This window comes from Selaginella moellendorffii, unplaced genomic scaffold, assembly GCF_000143415.4.
Source record: "Selaginella moellendorffii unplaced genomic scaffold, v1.0 SELMOscaffold_31, whole genome shotgun sequence".
Taxonomy (NCBI): Eukaryota; Viridiplantae; Streptophyta; class Lycopodiopsida; order Selaginellales; family Selaginellaceae; genus Selaginella; species Selaginella moellendorffii.
In genome coordinates this window covers 762,689-785,937 of record NW_003314292.1, presented here as the reverse complement: position 1 = coordinate 785,937, position 23,249 = coordinate 762,689, and positions in this window count along the sequence as shown.

The window sequence follows — 23,249 nt, the reverse complement described above, 5'->3', positions numbered from 1 at the left end:
CTCTCTTCCTCTTAAGATTGAAACTAGATTTCTCAAGATTTTCAATCTCATATGAGGTGGGCATGAGGACTGAAAATCAGGTGGCAGGCCAATCAACACAGCCCCCGTTCCTTTGAGCTGCGTCACACAGCAGCTGCTCATGACGAGCTCCCGCAGAAAGTCGATCTCGTCTCTCACCCGCTCGGCACCCGGTCCCTTGGGGTAGGAGGCGGTGATGTGCATGCGCAGAGGTGCGTGCCTGCTGCTCCAGTCCTCGAGGCTCAAGCTCTACGACACCAAAAGTTAGCCATGAACCTTCATGGAGATACGAGCACCTCAAGGCGGCGGCAAGGTTGAGAGATCTTTGGCCGAATCCAGAGCTGCGACGCCACTGATGCGACCTCTCGCTGGGCGAGCCTCGAAAGGTGCTTGTGAGCTTGTTGAGCCTAGACATTTACAGGCCCTGGATGCTCCGCACCTCCGCATGAAGCTTGATCCACTCCACGTTGCACGTAGACGGCGAGAGCATCATTGACGAGCATCCACCGGAGCTTGTGCAGCTTCCGCACCGGCCAAACCAGGAAAGAAGGCCCTGCTGCCGCTCATCCTCACCAGTGATTGTGTGATTCCAGGCTGAAATTTGTGACGACGCGCTACACCCCAATACAAGTGGTACAAGTGGCGCGACGGGAACAGGATCCCGAAGAGCACCTCGTCGGGAAGATCATCCAAGGAGCTCAGATTGTTGCGCATCTTGGTTATCTTCATCCTGATAACAAATATTTTTCAATTTATTGGCAAATACTTTTTAGTGGATTAACATCAATGGACAGAGGTGGTGAAGGAGACGGTCTGGAGAGGGCTTCCACAGTGGTATTGTCCGATGATATCAGCCAGCGAGTTGACAAGCCGGCTATCCATGGGCTTCACCAAGGGATTCCTTTGTGGAACAAGCACAAAATCATACGTGTGGTTCCTTGCATTGAATGGATTTGGGTATGGAATGTTCTTGCTAGTGTTGGAAGGAGATACATAAGGCTCCAAAATGCTGCCCTTCACAGCTCCTGCCAAGCCACCATGATCATATAAAGATTTGAAGTATATCACTCACCGGTGCTGCCTGCTGGAATGTTTGCAATCCAAAAGTTGATACTTTAGTTGGCACTGACAGTGCCTTTTGATCTGCCATGACAACCGAGAAGAGACGAGTAGTGCCATTCTTCCCGAATCCTTCAATGTCAACAGTGGGGGCAGAGTCAGTGCTGCTCAAGGGGATGAAGTTGCCATTCCCAACCGTGACAGAGCCATATTGTACAAGCAAACCAACAGTAGCTTGAGCTAACAAGGAGCAGAGAATCAAGCAAGACATCACTGAAATTGCCATTAGAAAAGATTAATTGACTGATGTTTTCTGTTGAGAATTTCCTTGACATTTATACAAAGGCAATAGCTAATTCTGTCCATGCCTTGGATAAATTTTGCAAACTATCTAATAAAATCTAGTGTATCGATTGTCTTTTTACATGATCTTAATAATAATATAATAATAATGTAAACAATTTGTTTAGTGACTAGAAGTATTTTCAGCATACAGCTAAAATTGAGAATCATCAACTTTGTCAACATGACTTGAATAAGATAATTGTGGCGATTACCACAGATGGGGTGGATTCTTCTAGGAGATGAGCTCGACCAATGAAGCATTGCGATCAACGGGAAGAATCTTTAAACTCCAATGACAACGTCATTCCCTGCCGAGTTGGGTCTATGCTGCTCACTGCCAGAGGAGATTGTGGACGATTCCAACCTGAAATGCGTGCTGACCCTTGCGAGTTGCACCCATCTTGACGACTAGACCAATATAAGTGGCGTCAGGAAAAGAGTAGAGAGGACAAGCACGTTGGAAACATCCATCGCATAGTTAACATTAGAGTTACGTTGATTTTATTTTCTTTTAAAGTAGTCCCAGCAAGAACATGTCATTTCACATTGACCCCGGTGAAAGAAGATGCATTTGGTCTTGTATGCACTAGAGTTAGAGTGGCTGCGAGCTTGGGGGATGGCGTTTTGGGCTCTGTTAGCTTCAAGCGAAGGTAAGTTCTCAGCTTTATTTTTTGGTGGATTCATTTCTCAGCTTTGGAAAAATTTATGCAGCCAAGAACACATCTAACTCAGAGGACACTCGTTCAGGAAGTCTGCTACTCGAATAGCCTTCTGATCTGGAGTCAGATGCGCATGGATCGGGTGGTATCTGGCGCTCCTGGGTCATTCCACGATCTTCAGTGTTTTTGCGACACCAAGCACTTTTGTCATAGAGACCATGAATGGACGGATCAGATGTAACAGCTGTCTAATATGGCAGATTTTTAATTAGTACCCACATAAAGTAGTAGAATACAGAAAAATTCATACAACTTACGTCGCTGCAGTTGAATTAGTTCCCACCACCAAGATCACCTTAGTTAAAATAGAGCTCAACTTTACCAAAGGGCAGTCCTCTACATAAAAGAGTAAACCATTGCCACGTCGTCTGCGTGACAGGCATAAATACTTACCACTATACTTCAATGACTGATGATTACATTATTTTAGACAATGAAAATCTTCATATTATTTTTTCCACCTGATTCTCACTCCAACAGCACAGCATCGGCATTTGCAACAGGCCTTTAATACTGTACTAAAATATCGAGATGTGGTTCTTTAAACGTTCCTTATGTCCTTTCTTTGCAATCATAACGGCGGTTGCTGTCTTTCAAACCCGTGACCAAGAACGTCGAAGGCAATCACAGCGAGCTTCATCAGTCCTTAAAAATATCTATTACGCTCCTAAGTTACATAAGGGGAATTTCCCTCTCTAAATAAATTACACTCTGCCTATGTTGCAATTCGCAAAATTGTGTTGTAATGTCCTCAAGGAACTTCCAGGTACATGTCGTTAATATCAAACTCCACAGGTGGCTGTTGCTCCATCCAAGACTGAATAAATTCCATGTTCCCAATGGTGCTATCTGGGATCAATAAGAGCTCCTCCAAAAGCATATTGTCCACTGAAAGTGTTTGCTCGCCGCCATCCATGCCAGATTCATATTCCTGCTGGGGAATATAGGTTGGCGGTGGTGGACACTCGTCAAAATCAACGAGCTCCATCCAAGACTGACCAGACTCTGTATTGTCAATAGTGCTTTCTGGGCTTGAAAAGATCTCCTCCAGAAAGGCATCATCCAGTGAAAACGTTTTCTCGCACCCATCCAGGCTTCCAGAGTTATGTTGCTCCCCATCAATGGAGCTCATCGAAGGTGAGGATACTAGAGGTGGTGGAGAATCCTTGTTGAATCTTAGCTCCTCCGGCTGTAAACCCTCCACGTTATGATCATCAGCCAAATTTTGGTTATCGCCCTGCTGCTTTAACGTGTGTATGACAATGGTTTTCATTTGAGGTGGCAAAGTCTTCGGATCAAGGCCAGTGTTTGTGTTGAGGGTGTAACTCTTTACCATGTCCGGGAAGTAACACGAGAAATCAAGTATTGTACCCGTGAGTATGTGTAGCTCCCATATTTTCTTCATGATTCCATAGATGCGCTTTCGGAAGCAGCTCTTTCTTGTCTCAGCATTGGAGATGTACTCTATCGGGATTTTTTTCTTCCCTGCTCTCTTTTTCTGAACGAGAAACAACAAAGAAAAAATTATAAGAAAAACCATCTAGAAATTATTAATACCTTGATGATAGGAGATATTTGGTTAACTTGGCCCTGTTGCGTTACCGAATGCATCGATTGCTGCTTGACAATGGTTATCATTTGAGGAGGCAATGTCTTGAGATCAAGGCCAACATTGGTGTTGAAGGCATAGCTCTTGCCCGTGTCAGGAAAGTTACTTGAGAAATTGAGTCTTGTAGCCGTGAGTATGTTAAGCTCCCATAACTTCTTTGTGATTCCAAAGATGCGCTTGCGGTGGCAACACTTTCTTATTTCAGCATCCAAGATGTATTCTAGTGGAATTTTTTGTTTCCCAGCTGTTTTTTTCTACAAAGAAACATTTATAAGAGGTGAAACGTGAAGTTACGAAATACCTTGATCACCGGAGACATAGTTATTTTCCTTGTGTGTTGTTTGGGGGACAAACCCTTATTCTTGTTCCCTCAATTATTAGCAAAATCAAAGATTTGATATCTTCCTTAAATCTATGAAGATCGCATGTTTATGTTTATTAATGTATTATTATTATGTTTAGTTGATAGTTAATTAATCCATCCGCATCGTGTTCTCTGCGCAACTGAAATGTCTCATACCGCCGAGCTGGTCCCTTGGTCGATTGGCAAAAACCTCCACTCGCTTTCCATGCGAATTCAGGACAAGCATCGTGGCCGCCTCTCGATCCTTTGCCAACAGCGCTCTGCCCAATCCTTTCATGGATGCATGGCCACCCTTGCGCAGCTCCTGTCTCACTTTGTCTGGCCAACGTTGATAATCGAGGGATGCCGTGTCTTATGGTCGTGAAAAAAGTCCATTTCTTTCAAGGTCAAATTAGGTGGCTGCATGGGGACGATCTTCCCGACGAGGGGCGAGCTAAAAAATGTGATCTCAATTTCTCATTCTTTGCTTCAGGCTTGTATACGAACCATTGTTAATAAGTATTCATAAAAAATCACACACACACACACACACACACACACACACACAACTTGTTCACGCACACAACTCCGTGTTCTCGTCGAAACTGCGCACCAGTGGTGGATTGCAGTGTAGGGCGAATCAAGCTTGGGCTTCATGCAGCGCCAGACAACGCCGCAGCGCGGTGGCATGCCAAAGCGGATGGGATGCACCTTGACACGACCGGGGAACGCTGTGCCCAGCTCCACGATCGCCGGAGGCACCCGGGGCCGAAATTCAGGCGGCTCCTCAATGCACACAATGCCTGTTACTTCGAGCTGCACCACGCAGCTGCGGAACTCCTGTACAAAGTCGATCTCGTCATTGTCCCAGCACGGCACCCGCTTGTTCGAGTAGGATGCGTCGATGTGGACACGCAGTGGCGCCTGTCTGATGCTCGATGCCACTGATGCTCGCCCTCCTGACAAACGGCTCGATAATTTTCTAGACGTGGGCACTGCCTCAGGAGGTATTGGTGAGCGTGAGCGTGTTGAGCTGGGACATGACCAGGCCCTGAACAATCCAAACTTGCCCATGAAGCACCACCATTCCACGTTGCACGTAGACAGTGAGAGCTCCACGTGAGGTACACATCCACCAGAGCTTGGGCATGTTGAGCACGAGAGAAAAGCTGGCAACGCTCCAGCCGGGGCCCTTGTGGGCGCGAATCCCCAAATAGTGGAGGCTGTGGTTCTTGAGCAAATAGGTCGGCGGGAAGTATATGAGTGGGCACAACTCGATGAGCTGTTTCGTCGTGGCCACGTCCAAGTGTGTGCGTATGGCGAGCGCGGGAAGAATTAGAGCCGCTGCCTTGGTCGTGAGAGGGCCGCCAAGATCGACACCATCGTTGATATGGAGGCACCTCCCTCCATAGTCTCCAGAGCCTCCGTAGCGAGAATGGCGATCCACATTGATGCTGATGGTAAGGGAGTGGAGGATTTTTCCATTCACCGATAGCCAGTCAAGACAAGAGCATAGCCACTTTGAGGAACCTGTGATTGCTGCTGCTGCTGCTGCTGCTGCTGCTGCCAAACCAGGAAAGGAGACCCCGTTGCGCATGCTCACCGGACGATTCCAACCTGAAATGCGTGACGAGCCTTGCCGGCTGTGCCCACCTCTTGCTCACCAGGCTACACCAATACAATTGGCGCGAGGAGATGAGCAGGGACAGGATCCGGATGGGAACGTCGTCGGGAAGATCGTCCATGGAGCTCGGATTGTTGCGCCTCTTGGTGATCCTCATCCGCTCCACCAAGAAGAGTAGCTCATGCATCTCGTCGGGAAGATCATCCAGTGCGCTCCGCCACTTCGTCTGTTGGAGCAGCTGGAATCAACCATGCAGCTAGAATCAACAGCAGGAATCTAGGAAACGCATATATAAATCCATGTATAGCAAGCGTTTAAGTAGTAAAATTTTCCTGTTCATTCTTTCCATCATCAGTACAATTTATGTATAATATTTCAAATTATTGCAAAATTTTCCACAATATTACAGCTCCAAAATGTTGCCAATGGTGCTATCCGTGATCGACGTGATCTCCTCCAAAAACACATCGTCTGAAAGTATTTGCCATCCAAGATTTATAGAATATATGACGAGGGTAGTCACATTTCCTAGCAACTACCCATGCTTCTACGGCTGCAAACCATTGGCAACTTCTTGCCCATCTTGAACGATTCCATCTCCAAAATCCCCGTCTATGAAACTCAATGAAGGTGAGGATACTAGGTGGTGGCGAGTTCCTCCGGCTCTAAACCCTCATCTGCCAGCTTGTGATCATCACAACCTTGGCCCTGCTGCGTCAACGTGTGATCGATTGCTGCTTGACAATGGGTTCCATTTGAGGTGGCAAAATCTTGGGAGATCAAGGCCAATTGTGTTTGTGTTAAGGATGTAAACACTTGGACCATGTCCCGGAAGTAACACGAATCAAGTAGCTCCTATATTTTCTTGGTGATTCCATATATGGGATTTAGGAAGCAGCTCTTTCTTTTCGCAGCATTGGCTCTATTGGCATTTTTCTCTTCCCTGCTGTCTTTTTATAAAGAAAGAGAACTTAAAAGAAGATGTATACCTTGATGATCGTAGACGTTTCGCCAGCTTGGCCTGCTGCGTTTCTGAGTGCATCGATAGCTGCTTCATAATGGTTTTCATTTGAGGTGGCAAAGTCTTGAGATCAAGGCCAACGTTGGTGTTGAGGCATAGCTCTTGACCGTGTCAAGGATGTTACTTAATTAAGTCTTGTAGCCATAGTATAGCTCCAATAACTTTGTGATTCCATAGATGTGCTTGCAGCCTCGGAAATGTACAATTTTTTTCCCAGCTGTTTTTGTGTATATCAAAATAAATTACACTTTATATTAAAAACACATCCACTGAAAGTGTTTGTGCGCCCCATCCAGTGGTGGCCGCTCCAGGGGCTCATCAAACTCGACATATGGCTGCTTCTCCATCCAAACTGATCAAACTCCGTGTCTGAGCTTGAAAAAATCTCCTCAAGAAACTCTTCATCCATTTCTTCGGTGCTATCCATGCTTCTAGATTCATGTTGCAATTGCTGCTGAAAAACATTGGCATAAAAAACTGGGGACTCATCAAGCTCGACGAGCAGCTGCTTCTCCATTCAACACAGACGTTGATAAGGAAGGCAAAAAAGAGCGCGAACCCGCTCTCAAACAAGCAGAACCGGCACGCAATTGATCAAACACCCCGCTGCCAATGGGGCTAGGAAAGAGGTTCCCCAGAAACTCATCATCCATTGAAAACGTTTTCTCACCACTGAAATCATGTTGCTGCTAGAAAATATTGGCCACTTCAACGATTCCATCCCCAAAATCCTAGTTCATGGAACTCATGAAGCTGTGTGTACAATTAAGGGTTTATTTATCCAGTTTGGCTATATATATTTAGAATATTTTAACAAAGTTTAAATAAATGTATTTGTGAGTGCATGGAATATGAAAAGGGAATATTGAAAATATGCATATCAATTAGCCCAAAAACCATAGCTTATATACAGGAGTGAGTGGTCTAGATTAAAACCAATCTTACGCTAATTCTATTACGCTAATATTAGTATATGGCATCGTAAATGTACACTTGAACCTTACATCACCAATGCCTCCTTCTGATGTTCTTCCAAATTCTAACCCATTTACAAGAAAAAACTAATGGTCTTCCATTATTCTAAGAGGAGGGGACGTCCACCTACAAAGTACAAAGTGGATGACTTAGTGTTAGTCCATTTTCCCCATCTTACGGTATGTGGTTTATTTAAAGGGCTCCTTGTTTAGTGGAAAGGACCATATTGGGTGTTATAGCAAGTTGGACCGCAAATTTATAAGGTTTGGCATAATGTCTAACAAGTCAATCCTCTATAAATTGTGCATATGTAGCAGTTAAAACATTTCATACAAAGGGATCAGGAACAATTGATATCACCTGTAGCGCACGTGGTTTTGACCCTTTATCCTATGGTGATTTACCATAGGATAACACCACGAAGCGGAACCTAAACCCTCTTTGTGCCACGTGACAGATGCCACGTGTCACATACCACGTGTCCGTGCCACATGTCCATAGGAACCCAAGGTTCAGGGCCTTGGGCCACTGAACGAAGGAACGGTGCCAAACTCCCAAGCGTGACGCCAAGGAGTGATGAAACCGGACCACGGAGCAACTCCCGAGCATATAGCCCAAGGAGCGAAGGGACAGGGGCCCGGAGCGACTTGGAACAGTCCTAGAGCAACCAGCATCCCAATGCCAGGACCAGCACGCAAAATGGAGCCAAACGGAGTCTAGCGCTATTTCGGCATACCGGTGGCCTAACGCGAGGATATGGGTACTCCACCAACTAGCATGGAATGGAACTTGGGCTTAGACCCAAGCCAGACGCAGAACAAGGACAAACACGCAAGCGGGAGCTAGACTATGCCTCAGGTTGGTCGGCCATGCCCGACCTACCCACTATCCCTACTATACATTTGGAACCCCCCACAGCCCCCCCCCCCTTGAGGAACACACGCTTTGGGCTTTCACCCTAAGCCTCCCTTAGTATTAAGAGTTAGTCTCTGGGACAAGCTCGAAACTTACTAAATATGGAATGTCCTTAGATTGCGAATTTGGACACGGGACGAACACCATTGTGTTCAGGCCGATCTCTACATTCCGTAGATATGCCAAATGAGCAAATCTGGACACTTTCCATAAATAGCATCTGGGACAAATTGAGACTAACACAAAGGGCATGATAGCGAGGGTGTTTGGCAGACACGGTAAGCTATCATATAGCGATGTTGAGGGACCAAGCTCAATATCGCGGGGGTTCCCAACACTAGCAAGTGCAAGTCAACGAATGAGTTTCTCTAACCAGGTCAAGTATGCTTGACTAATAGCACTTAGGAATTCCGTCCTTATGCCCATCTGGTCAAGTGCACACGCGAGGACCAGTTTCTCAACTAGCTTAGGCGGAGACTAATAACGGGTCCAGCAATACCGACCTCCTGCCGTCGTGGCAGTAAGGTAAGAGTGTCCGTAAGGACTGGCCGACAGGTAACTTTCGATACCCGAAGTCACATTCGCGACACTCTCCCCCCCTTGGGGAAGATCGACGTCCTCGTCGATGCATACTCCAGTCTAGAATACCGCCAAGGAAACAACTCCATAAAAAGTTCACAGTACTCACACTATGTGAGAAATGCACCAACTTAAATGAGTTAGGGGGAACCTCTTTGTCTAACGCGGATGCGCTACCAGCTCAGACACCTTCCGGCCGTCACCGACAAGGAAATGACCTATGGAGTCAGCCACCCCTGCTGCTCTGGGAGTCACCCAGCTTACAAAAGTGTGATATGCCCTGCCCGCAGGGACATAGAGAGAGAAGCCAGAGGCCCCAACCCTCCTGAGCAAAGAAACCAAACCCGTCGGTAAGGTTTAGATAGACTACTGTCAACAGGCAGTTAGAGTTGTTTACACGGTCACGCCCTTTCAACGAAAATAAGGAACATCGACAGAGAGGCGGGTTATGTGACCAGTCGACAGTAGCTACCCCATGACTAGAGATTTCAACATGCACACGAAGTGCCGAAGCCAGTCTGCCTATACTGGCCCAAACTCAAAGATCAATATATAGGGACGATATCAAAGTCATAAACAATGATATCTGAGAAGCTTAATTACTAGTGATTATATCTTAGAGTAGAACACAAAAGTATTCCACATAAGTTATCATCCGATAAACTAGTATTTATAGTGTAGGAACCACCAAGATCACTATCATTGGAAAACATAGGATTAACCATCCAACAAAATTCAATAGCAAGTATATCATCAAGTAAACTCAATGATAAAACTTAACTACCGAAGATAGTAGACAGTAAGCCAACAACTTACTAGAGAGAACTCAAAGAACACAAAGTATCATTGACTAACAAGCACAATGCTCGCGAATGTATCACCCGAAGGAAATAACATCCAAATCTATCAAAACTAACTCGAGCAACAATCAACAGAAGAGAATGAATATGGTAAGACCAACAAACACTCATGCCTGCCAACTATCACAAAAGCCAATCTGAATAGATCCCAGCCAACAATACCAAGGAACTTAAATTGCCTAAGCAAGTGTTAGCAACATCCGACTGACGTCTCAAACCCAAGAGACCAATCCAGAGCAAACCACAAAGAACATGTGGTATTGCGAAAAGCCATAAGCCATCAAAGAGAACAACTAACCATCATGAAAGATCATCAATCATCCCATCAATGTAGTGATAAGAATAATCAACTATCCAACATGATAGTTAATCATCACCAATGATTGCCAGATGCAAAAACCAACTTCAACATCGAAGCTAATGAGCCAAAATGCCTTCCCCAACAACTTCTAACAAATGGAACAATGAGCACAAAACTCAAGAACCAAAAGCTCGAAGAAGCCTATAACTAAGTCTTGCCTAATAATGATCACGAGTCTCATAGAAGCTAACTTCAATGCTAAAGAAGAAATCATGGTGCAACCCACAATATCTTCCTCAACACATCCATAAGCCAAACTTCATAATGCCAAAGCTAATGAAGAGCATTTCTGCATCAATCCAAAAGCTAAGCATAACGAAGCTATGCTTAACAAGTGATCATCAAACGATCCTCCATGAATCCATCTATAGCAAAACGTAACTCACTTCATAACAAGCTCAAAAAGAATCATTAATGATTGCTATATTCCGAACTCAAATCCAGCAAGGACTCAACATTCTAATATCGATCACTAACTCTTCTTCTCGTAGAGTTAGCATAGTCCACGACTAAATCATTTTTCAAGGAAAAGCTAAAGCTCAACCCTCTACTAAATAATCTCGTCTAGAACACAACTAACTCAACTTGCCACTCAGTTCGTTTGAACGTCAACACAGTTGCTAACTAGCAAATGCACGAATGCCAACAACACAAAGCTATAGCCAAATCATCAATACTATATTCATCAAGACTAATGAAACTCAATATCAATCTTTTGGAAGGATATCTCATTTCACTCAGATCTCAATATCAACAATGTCAATGACAAAGCATCACTTCAATGCCATCAACACCAAAACAAAGCTAGAAGGAAGCATGAGTGAATCACCACTCGGAGCTTTCCAGCAACCAAGCTAACCAAGGTCGAAGATACTTTAATTAGTAACCGAGACCAATCCTTTAGCAAAACTCAGTTACAGATAACACTTCCTCAAGGAGTGAGTCACCACATCCAAGACTCAATGAAATCCAACACCACGAACTAAATGCAACCAAATGATATCGACAGAGATAGAGTCGACATGTCAACATGGAAAAACCATGTAAGTCTAACGACACGATCCTCCGCAACACCATCCGGTAAAGCAAACCTATCATTGCTAAATCATCATCGAGTGAAGCAAGTGTCAACAGTCTCTTGACAAAGTCTACAAGCAATCATTAGTCGCAAAGCAACTAACAATCACTCTTTCAACTTGTCTTTACAAGACCCAAACACTAAACTCACGTCATCGAGTCATACACTTGTCCAACATGAACATGATACCTTCGGTATGAGATAAAAGTTCATTGACAAGCACAAACTAAATGACCACTCGAATCCAACTCAACTGCAATAAGCTCACCAATGCATTTAGCTAATAGCTCTGAGCATGCTTTGAAGAGGCTAGCTATGCATGATCAACACTCAGCTGAAACTAAAGTGAAGACCATGAGATGGATCTATATTGGTACACAACCTCCTCATAGACAAAGCTATAGTATGGGTACCAACATCTCAAACTCAAACAACTAAGTTGGACATCACCATCCTCAGCCAAGGTGCAGGGCTACCAAGACTAAGTCAAGATCAGTGAGAGCTCACTACTCTCATAGAGTCTAACGTAATGCAAGGTACAACCTGCCACCGAGCATAATGCTACAAAAGAAAGGCACAAGGGTCACCCTTCTTAGAAAAGCGTAACGGCCACTTTTCTATACCAACTCTAGACTCTATCCAACTTAATTGCCTTAGCCTCAAAAGTCAGCATCCCTTTCGGGCTGCATCATACAAACTACTTACTAAGATCTAAGCCAACCGAAGTCAACTCCAACCCCTTCACTAGTTTGTACTGGCTTTCGAAAATGGAATGGTTTTCGGACAAAATGATCAATAGATCAGCCATTGGAAAAGTCTAAGAAAATTTGTGGAAAATTTCCATCCTAGAGAAAGAATAACTCTCAGTCCAGGAATGCAAACTTTCAAGACTCAACCAACTTCCTCCTACCAACAACTTCACATAGGCTCACCTCAACACAAATTCTCATGATCGAACAACATGCTTAAGCATCGAACATCTTTGCCCATTTTTCCGACATCCAACACCGACATCTGCAAAATGCAAAATGAACATCCAAGGCTTGATCACGAAGACCACATCTTCAGATATCCACATTGCACTAACACTCTTCTTCAACCACCTTCAAGATCCAATGTAAAGCCAAAACACTAACAAGAAAAATGACATGGAAAATCAAGCTCTAAGGAAAATTCCTCATCACTCGAATCAACAATGCCACTTCCACTAACACAAGTGCTAGCGATGTCAATGCATCCATCTCACACCTTCTCCATCCAATAATCTACTCCAAGTGCTAACGGATCAACATATGAGCTATAGCAAATGAATGCTACAACCCATTCCTAACACCTTATGGGCAAACCCTCAAGGAAACAAGGTACCAACTTAAGCTTAGCATAATGGACCATCTCCGAGAATTCAGTCAAAGCTACTACAATGCTACTTCGTGCAAGTAGACTAGCTTCTCCATCAACCACTTTGGGGTTGATCATCATTTACCCAAGCAACTTCGTAAACACATTGCTCATTATCACATGGATATGATATAAATCACAATGACTTGATCATCAATTGAGTAACGCAATGAGCAAGGCTTATGTCATTACTTTAAACGTTTATGTGAGTATCAAATGCCAACTCGATTCGACAAAATGCAATATAAATGCCACACTCCACCAATAGAGATTTACGACACCCAACACCACTAACTTTTGTTCATAACACGGACAAGCTCATGCCACTCTCTTTCTGACCAAACTCAACACTAATCCAACACCAAGCTACTCAAGGAGCAATAGCAAGGTTCCCCGGAAAAGAATTGAGCATTGCAACCCAAGTCTTCCAATAGCAAGCTTAGATAAAATGGTTTAGCGCTTCACTGCTATCCATCCCACAACTCACCATTGTAAAACCACCATCTCCAACATGCATCAGGATAGGGACTCTTGATTGCATGATGTGAACACAAGCAATGAGTTAACACCTCGTTGCAAATCATCTCTCCAAGAAGAGAAAATGATTTACGTGTTTGATCCTTCGTCCCCGATGACTCTCTTTTCGGTCTCATCTTTGACCAAACCTCAAGCTTGCTTTCGCACTGCCTTCAGTTCAATCGAAGAAAAGTTTATGAGAGAGCATGGCAATGATTACTTGCACCAATAGACTATTCCCTACAGTCTTGACTGATCCAATTATAATCATGCCTAGGAAGGATCCACTAGTGCCGTGCTAAACAGCTACGGACCAGCCTATTTGCCACTCATAGCAAACCCAAGTAGGTTTGCTTTCACCCATGGTACAAGGAATAACTCATGGAACCAATGATAGGCTAACATTAATCCTGCCAACTCAAAGTGTAACCTTGAGTTGCTAACGTGCCTCACTCACGAGCCCAAGCGCAAACTCGTGCTACTGGAACAACTCAAATCCATCTTATGAGCCCAAGAGCAAGCTCACATAATTACGGTACAAGAAGGTAACCGAATCCATACCCAAGGAACGATTGCGAAGTCTTTGCACCCAAACGTGTACCCACTCGGATCATCGTTTTCATCTCTGCGTATGCAACAAGACTAGTTGCCCAATCTCATTGAATAGTACTCGCTGAGACTCATCCTCTGATACCAAATGTAGCGCACGTGGTTTTGACCCTTTATCCTATGGTGATTTACCATAGGATAACACCACGAAGCGGAACCTAAACCCTCTTTGTGCCACGTGACAGATGCCACGTGTCACATACCACGTGTCCGTGCCACGTGTCCATAGGAACCCGAGGTTCAGGGCCTTGGGCCACTGAACGAAGGAACAGTGCCAAACTCCCAAGCGTGACGCCAAGGAGTGATGAAACCGGACCACGGAGCAACTCCCGAGCATATAGCCCAAGGAGCGAAGGGACAGGGGCCCGGAGCGACTTGGAACAGTCCTAGAGCAACCAGCATCCCAATGCCAGGACCAGCACGCAAAATGGAGCCAAACGGAGTCTGGCGCTATTTCGGCATACCGGTGGCCTAACACGAGGATATGGGTACTCCACCAACTAGCATAGAATGGAACTTGGGCTTAGACCCAAGCCGGACGCTCGAAACTTACTAAATATGGAATGTCCTTAGATTGCGAATTTGGACACGGGACGAACACCATTGTGTTCAGGCCAATCTCTACATTCCGTAGATATGCCAAATGAGCAAATCTGGACACTTTCCATAAATAGCATCTGGGACAAATTGAGACTAACACAAAGGGCATGATAGCGAGGGTGTTTGGCAGACACGGTAAGCTATCATATAGCGATGTTGAGGGACCAAGCTCAATATCGCGGGGGTTCCCAACACTAGCAAGTGCAAGTCAACGAATGAGTTTCTCTAACCAAGTCAAGTATGCTTGACTAATAGCACTTAGGAATTCCGTCCTTATGCCCATCTGGTCAAGTGCACACGCGAGGACCAGTTTCTCAACTAGCTTAGGCGGAGACTAATAACGGGTCCAGCAATACCGACCTCCTGCCGTCGTGGCAGTAAGGTAAGAGTGTCCGTAAGGATTGGCCGACAGGTAACTTTCGATACCCGAAGTCACATTCGCGACATCACCTAGAGATCTATGGCCTAAGTGTTCAATAAACTCTGCTCAGACAAATGGAAGAATGTTCGTCAAATACTGATCCCAAAACCTAGCATCGGCAGCTTGTGGCAATCGCAAAAGTAAACCCAACTTCGTTAGTAATATTGGATCATGACCATATAAAAATTTATATGGCAAAGCACTAACAAAACTCGGCACTTCTGTGATATATGTATACCGAAGAGGCGGTAAATAACCATCTCAATCCGAATGCTAAAAGTTCATGTACTTCACAATTATTCCTTTAAAGTTCCGAACAAACCGTTCCACCAAACTGTCTGACTGTGGATGATAAGCACTTGCGAAAGTGTGGCATATCCCCAATTGAGATGTTAAAACATGAAATGCATTAACCATAAATGCGGGACTATTATCTAAAAGAATCTACTCTAGACAAAAATACTAGAATACCACTTGATTAAGGAGGAAGTATCCAACAATAGTTGTAGAGGTGCTAGCAAGAGCACCAACTTCCACTCAACGAGTTAAATAGTCAGAAGCAATAATAACATATTCATTATCAGTAGTCGATCATGGAAAATGTCCCATAAGATTAAACACCACCAACTCAAATGGATGGGAAACTACAATTGACTTTAACCATCCTTCCGCGGCATGAGGGGGAGTATTACGAGCTTGGCACAAAACGCAGCTACGCACATAACGGATAACATCATGTTGCATCTTTGGCCAATAGAAAGACTTGCATAGCTTCTCAGTCATACAACAATGTCCCATATGCCCACCTAAAATAGGAGAATTATGGTAGGCATAGAGAAACCATAGAATAAATATTGAAGGCACCACTAGCCGTAAATGATCATTAAAATCCGTCCCCACAAAATAAAAAAGGCGGTCTTCAAAGCAATATTGAGAATGTAAATGCCTAAAAGGCAAGTCATCAGCAAGTGATGTAGGATTCTCAAACCCATCTCAAAGCTTTCAAATCCACGGCTCAATATTTTGAGCCTCATAAACCTCATCAAGAGAAGGTAAATCTTGCTTTGCACTTTATGAATACTAAATGTCAAGTATAACAATCGCTAACAACACAGAATCCTTGTCTAGAAAATCCATAGATGCTGCAATAGCAAGCTTGTCAAAAACATGAGAGAGAGTGGAGAAGGAAGAGGAGTTCGAGAAAGGGCATTAACATCAGCCATAGAACTCCCTGGGTGATGAACAACATCAAAATTATATATTTGAAGCTTCAAAGCCCATTAAGTAGTATGATCAACTAAGTTCTTTCACTTCAATAATGAAGTAACGGCAGCATGATCACCTTTAAGTAATGTCTGAGAACCATATAAATATGCATGAAGTTTCTTGAAACCCTAGACTGTTGCTAAACACTCCTCTATTATGGAGTAGTTCACCTCCACTTGTTGTAATGTATGGCTTATATATGCAATGGGATGGCATTGACCAAGTACACTTAGGTTCTCTTGCATCAACACACCTCCAAGACCAATATCAGAAGTATCCATGCACAAAATAAAAGGTCAAATGTAATCAGAATATGCCAAAACTGGGGGAGTCAACAATAGCTCTTTGAGATCCATGAATGCCCACTCACAATCCAAAGGCTAGATGAAATAAGACGTTGATGACTTCAGTAACACTCACAATGGTGCAGTGGGTGACCAATAATGAATAGGAACCTTGATTGTATGAGCATCCTTGATTAGAATCAGATGACGTGTGGCAATCTTGGCCCCAAACAATAGGTCAAATTCAAAGAGATCAGAATACTCCTTCATGATCCAGTCAACCGCTACAACACAAAGATTGTCAGAGGGATCAGAAAAGGGAAGAGTAAAGCATGATGGAAACGTAGGAGGAAGTAGTGGGGGGATAAAAGTAATGGAAGCAGAAGTAGAAGCAAAGGGACGAAGAGGTACGGAAGTGAGAAGAATGGATAAAATATAAAGAAGTATGAAACAAGGGGAGAAACCTCAAAATCACACTTGGCATAATTGCGCTGCAATCAATCCATATAAAGGATGAGGTTAAAAGCTTGACTCGGCACCACCTACAGTGATTGCAACATAAGCTCGAGATCACCCACATGCACAACTAAGTCTGCCTTTATCGCAAATATGACTTTGGGTATCGAAAGTTACCTATCGGCTAGTCCTTTCGGATATTCTTTCCTTACTACCAGGAAGTCGGTATTGTTGGACTTGTTATCAATCTTTGCCTAAGCTAGTTGAGAAACTAATCTTTGCGTGTGCACTTAACCAGATGAGCATAAGGACGGAATTTCTAAGTGTTATTAGTTAAGCATACTTGACCTGGTTAGAGAAACTCATTTGTTGACTTGCACTTGCTAGTGTTGGGAACCCCTATGATATTGAGCTTGGCCCCTCAATATTCACTAAATGATAGCTTACCATGTCTACCAAACACCCTCACTATCATGCCCTTTATGTTAGTTTCATTCCAGTCCCAAATGCTATTTATAAAAAGTGTTTAAATCTGCTCATTTGGCATATTTACAGAATGTAGAGATTGTTCTGAACACAATGGTGTTTGTCCCATGTCTAAATTCACAATCTAGAAACACTTTATATTTAGTAAGTTTTGAGCTTGTCCTAGAGATTAATTCCTAGTACTAAGGGAGGCTTAGGGTGAAAGCCCAAAGCGTGTGTTCCTCAAGGGAGGGGGGGCAAAAGGGTGCTGTGGGGGGTTTCAAATGTATAGTAGGGATGGTGGGGAGGTTGGGCATGGCCAACCAATCTGAGACATAGTTTAGTTCTCACTTGTGTGCCTGTCCTTATTCTACGTCCGGCTTGGGTCTAAGCCCAAGCTCCACACCATGCTAACTAGTAGAGTACCCATATCCTCGTGTTAGGCCATGAGTATGCTGAAATAATGCTAGACTCTATTTGGCTCCGTTTTGCATGCTAGTCCTGGCATTGGGATGCTGGTTGCTCTAGGATTGTTTCAAGTCACTCTGTGCTTCTGTCCCTTCGCTCCTTGGGCTGTATGCTTGGGAGTTACTTTGTGGTCTAGTTCCATCACTCCTTATCTCCATGCTTGGGGGTTTGGCACCATTCCTTCGTTCAGTGGCCCAAGGCCTTGAACCTCATGTTCCACACCATTGTCTTTTGGACATATGGCATGTCTCATATGGCATATGACATGTGGCACATGGAGGGTTTAGGTTCCACTTCGTGGTATTATCTTATGGTAAATCACCATAGGATAAAGGGTAAAAACCATGTGCACTACAACCTCATCCCGTGCACATGTATGTGTACGGCAGTTGCCATAAAGAATGAAACCTGACTCCACTGCATGACGCAAGTGTAAATAGCAATGTGTGGCAACAGGTCGAGCAATAAAAGATAAACTCGAACTTATATCAACCAACATGGAGAGAATGATAAGAGACCGTTTGTTATAAAAACAAGCTTGGAAAGTAAACACTAGATGAACTGGTGCCGAGTGATTCCCTTGATGATACTCCCAAAAGAAAGATGGAAGGGTCATTGACTTATTCGCATAAGGTCCCTCTGTTACTTGTGTGACTCCTTGTTTCCCATATGCATCTTAGTGTCTAAACCTTCCACTGCAACAACACCAATAGGATGTTGTTGACGCCAAGGTCTTCACCCAGGAAATGGCCAATCTGGAAAATACAGACAACGCCAATAAATATGACCAACTTTATCACACGCCCAACAACAAACATCACAGCTACGACCATGGCCTCGCCCTTGTCCTTAGAATCAAGCAGTAGTGTCAGGAATCCCCCAATTCTTGCCACATTCCTGACTCTCACCGGATTCCTGACCCGTAGACCATATTCCTGACTCTCGAAACACTTCCCTATTCCTGACTCTCTGATTTCCCGTATGATTCCTGAGTCTCGAACCACATTCTTGATGATGATGTGGTGCCTCCTTGACCTCAGCTATATTTAGGCTGTCCTTGATCCAAGAGTGGTGGAGCTTCATCAACCTATAGTATATATAGGTTAGCCTTGTTCCATTTCTCCACAATCTGAATCAACGCCAGTCTAAGGCCTTTTCTTCATTTCCACTAACTTTTCTCTTTGTCTTCTACATTTTCCAGTCTTGATCCTCTTGGGGGTCTTGACAATTTGATTTAGATTGTGTTTTTTGCTTTTGCTTTAGCTCATTTTGATTGTTTGACTGCCTTTGCCTTTTTCCCCCCTTTTCTTTCCTCTTTGCCGATGGAGTCTCCAAGCCATCTTAATTTCTTTGCCGAAGCCCTTGCAAAAATCTAGTATAAGAATACCGAGCTGAAGGTGACCCTTCTTCATATGCAACAAGAGCTTGCTTCACTTTCGGCTCAAGGATCAAGCAGAGTTCCTGAACCGAAGGTGAGTTTCCCGGCGAAGTTCTCAAGCAAGCGTTTGGAGCTTCGTGGATTCCTGAACTAGATGGAGCTGATCTTCGCACTTTAACATTAGCGGTACCCCACTCCCGAGTCTCAAATCGGTGCGATCAAGATGCTGTTCGAAGGTGCAACTTTGTCATGGTTTTCTCCTCTCCTGGAGAAGAGCATGAAAGGGGTTGTGGTTCCGGAGTTAATGGATCTTCAGTTGTTCAAAGAAAAGCTCGAAGCATGTTTTGGCAGAAAGAAAAGCGGAGCAAGAACAACAGATTTCACTTCAACACACATTGATTCATATATAGCTGTATATATATATACAACTTCAATCAAATCAGAAATCACCAGAGATCTGATCACGATTCGGACTGCTTGTCGTGTTCATCATTATTCCTACACTCCCCCTTCAAGCTGAGGGTGTGCTTGACACTCCAAGTTGATTCCTCAGCTTGATGAATGTGAGCTCCAAAAGTGGCTTGGTTAGAAGGTCCGCCAACTGATACTGTGAAGGAACGTATTCCAGGTGAAGATCTCCGGCTGCTACATGTTCGCGAATGAAGTGATGCTGCACGTCTATATGTTTCGTACGAGCATGAAACACAGGATTCTTTGACATGGCGATTGCACTTCTGCTGTCGCAATGTAGAATGGTCGCATCTGATTGCTGTTGATTGAGTTCTCCAAGTAATCGACGAAGCCAGATGATCTCCCTTGCTGCTGTACTGGCAGCTACGTATTCTGCTTCTGCACTGGAAAGAGCAATTGTCGTTTGCTTCTTGCTTCCCCATGAAACCGGAGCACCGGCAATTATGCAGCAAATTCCGGAGGTTGAATGTCGTGTATCCAAGTTGCCAGCCCAATCTGCATCGCAGTAAGCTTGAAGAACAAGTTTGGATTGACCTGAGCATTTGTAAACTAATCCATGAGCAGCCGTTCCTTTCAAATACCTCAAAACTCTCTTCGCCATCTGCCAATGATAACAACTCGGAGACTGCATGTATCGGCTGAGGAGACCAACGGCAAAGGAGATGTCGGGGCGAGTCATGTTGGCGAGGTAGAGTAGTCCTCCAACAAGCGATCGGTAGACCGAGGGCTGATCAAATAAATCATCCATCTTGCTTGTGAACTTGATGCCAGTGACGACTGGTGTAGCCACGGATTTGCAACTTGTCATGTTGAACTGGTTGAGAAGCTTCTTCACATATTGGCACTGTGTGAGGGTGATTGTCCTGTCTGCTTCATCCCTGTCAACTTCCATCCCTAACAGCTGCCGCACAGCTCCTAAGTCCTTCATCACAAACCTGTTCATAAGCTTGATCTTCACATCCTTCAAAACAGTGTGATTGTTGCTGACAATCAAACAGTCGTCCACATAAACTGCTATCACAACAAAGTGATCACCCTGCTGAAGCAGATATAAATTTCCATCGCTGTTCAACCTCTGCATACCGAGATCCATAAGAAAAGAATCCAAACATTCATACCACTGACGGGAAGCCTGCTTAAGGCCATAAAGAGCCTTGCGAAGCTTGCAGACGAGTTCGGAACAACCGGATCCAAAAAGCTCAAAGCCTGGGGGTTGCCGCATAAATATCTCCTCCTTCAAGTTCCCATTAAGGAAGGCTGTTTTTACGTCCATGTGATGTGCGCACAAACCAAACTCCGCTGTAAAAGCCAGAAGCATTCTGATACTTGTCTGCTTCACAATTGGTGAGAACGTCTCATCAAAATCCACTCCAGGAACTTGTGAATATCCTTGAGCAACAAGTCTTGCTTTGTAACGCTGTACCGATCCATCAGGATTTCTGTGAAGCTTGAACACCCAGCGTGATCCAACAACTTCACGTCCTTCAGGAGCTTCCACCAAGTCATAAGTCTGGTTCTCATCAAGAGAATTCAACTCATCTTGCATTGCTGAAATCCACTTATCTGCATCAGGAGCTTGAATCGCCTGCTCAAAGTTGACTGGTTCAGAAGCTATTTCTGTTGCTGCAAAAGACCATTGCTTGGGATGAGGTGCTCTGCTTGATCGTCCAGATGATGTCCGCCCATAGTTCTCCACATTGAATGGTAGATCACGTGTGAGCCTGTCGACTTCTCCAGTTCGTGCACGATGAGTAGCATCGCCCTGTTCTTCAGGAAGAAAAGATCCAGAGACTGGTGTTGGATGATCATCTGCTAAAGGAGATGAGGGATAGATGATTGTCAGATCATCGTCATCTTCATCACCGTCTTCAACACCATCCCAACTCCATTCTTCTGGAGTCCAGTTCATGTTCTGATCTGAGCTTCCTTCTTCTTGAACATGATCTTTGTAGAGTGTTCCTTCATCAAAACAAACATCAGTGCTTACAAAAATTTGATGATTACCAGGCTGGTACAGGCGATATCCTTTTGAATTGGAATCGTATCCAACAAGAAAGGCCAGCTTGCTTCTGCTCTCCAACTTGCCAAGATGCTCATCCACCCTTTTTGCAAAGCTTAAACAACCAAAACGCCTGAGATGCACCACCGATTGTCTTTGACCAGTCCAAAGCTCTTCTGGGATCTTGTTGGGATTGCGAGAATGAGGGAGAAGGTTTTGAATATGCACAGCTGATCCAACTGCTTCAGCCCAAAGGAATTTTGGTAGTCCTGATTCTTGAAGGAAGCACCGAACTGCGTTCATGATTGTCCTATTCTTGCGCTCAGAGACTCCATTCTGTTGAGGGGTATGAGAGCAAGAACGCTGATGAAGAATTCCTCGTTCAGCATAGAACTGCTGAAAGGACTTGTTGACGTATTCCCCTCCTGAATCAGTACGTAAACAACCAACCCTCTGACCAGTTTTCACTTCGGCTTCTACTACGAATTGCTTGAATTTGCTAAAGACTTCATCTTTGTGACAAAGAAAGAAGACGTCCGTGTGCCTGGAGAAATCATCTGTAAATGTCACAAAATACTTCGTGCCATTCTGAGCAAACAGTCGCATGGGTCCACAAACATCTGAGTGAATGAGCTGCAAGGGACGAGTGCTTCTGGTCACAGCAGGTTTGAAAGTACGACGGGTTTGCTTGCCAAGAATGCAAGTGTGACATTTTGCTGAACTTTGAAGAACGTGGTCGTTGAAGCCATCCACAAGCTCCTGCTTCTGCATACGCCTGATGAGAGGGGGATTGGCATGTGCAAGTCGAGAATGCCAGAGAGAGCTATCTGCAGTCATGCATATCTCAGGAGCATTCGATTTTTCTCCAGAAGCTATCTCCTTCTCAAACAGGTTACCACATCTGGGAAAATGCAGTAATGGATGGCCATTTGCAAGAACTTGACATTGATGTTTGGAGAAATTCACATCCAGACCTTCATCCGTAAGCCTGGCTACAGAAACCAGATTCTTCACTATCTTTGGAACATACCACGCATTCTTCAAGAGCAGAGACTTTCTTCCCAGTGGAACTCGCACATCCCCAGTTGCGCGAACAGGTAAAATGCTTCCATCTCCCACACGAATGCACTTCCCTTTTGCAGCACGCAACTGCACAAAGTTCGACCCGCTTTGCATTAGGTGTCTCTCTGAACCTGAATCGATGGTCAGTTTTTCAGAAACGTTTGGAACTGCTACCTCAGATGATGCCGCAAGTTCCTGTGTTTCCCCTTCCTGAGCATTTGCTGCGAGCCCTATGTTCATGCGCTGCAGCCAAGCTGCAACTGGGCAATCCTTGGAGTAGTGCCCTGGCATCCCACAGGTCCAGCATTCCTGTTTGTTCTTGCCCACAAAACAATCCCGAAGTGCTGCTT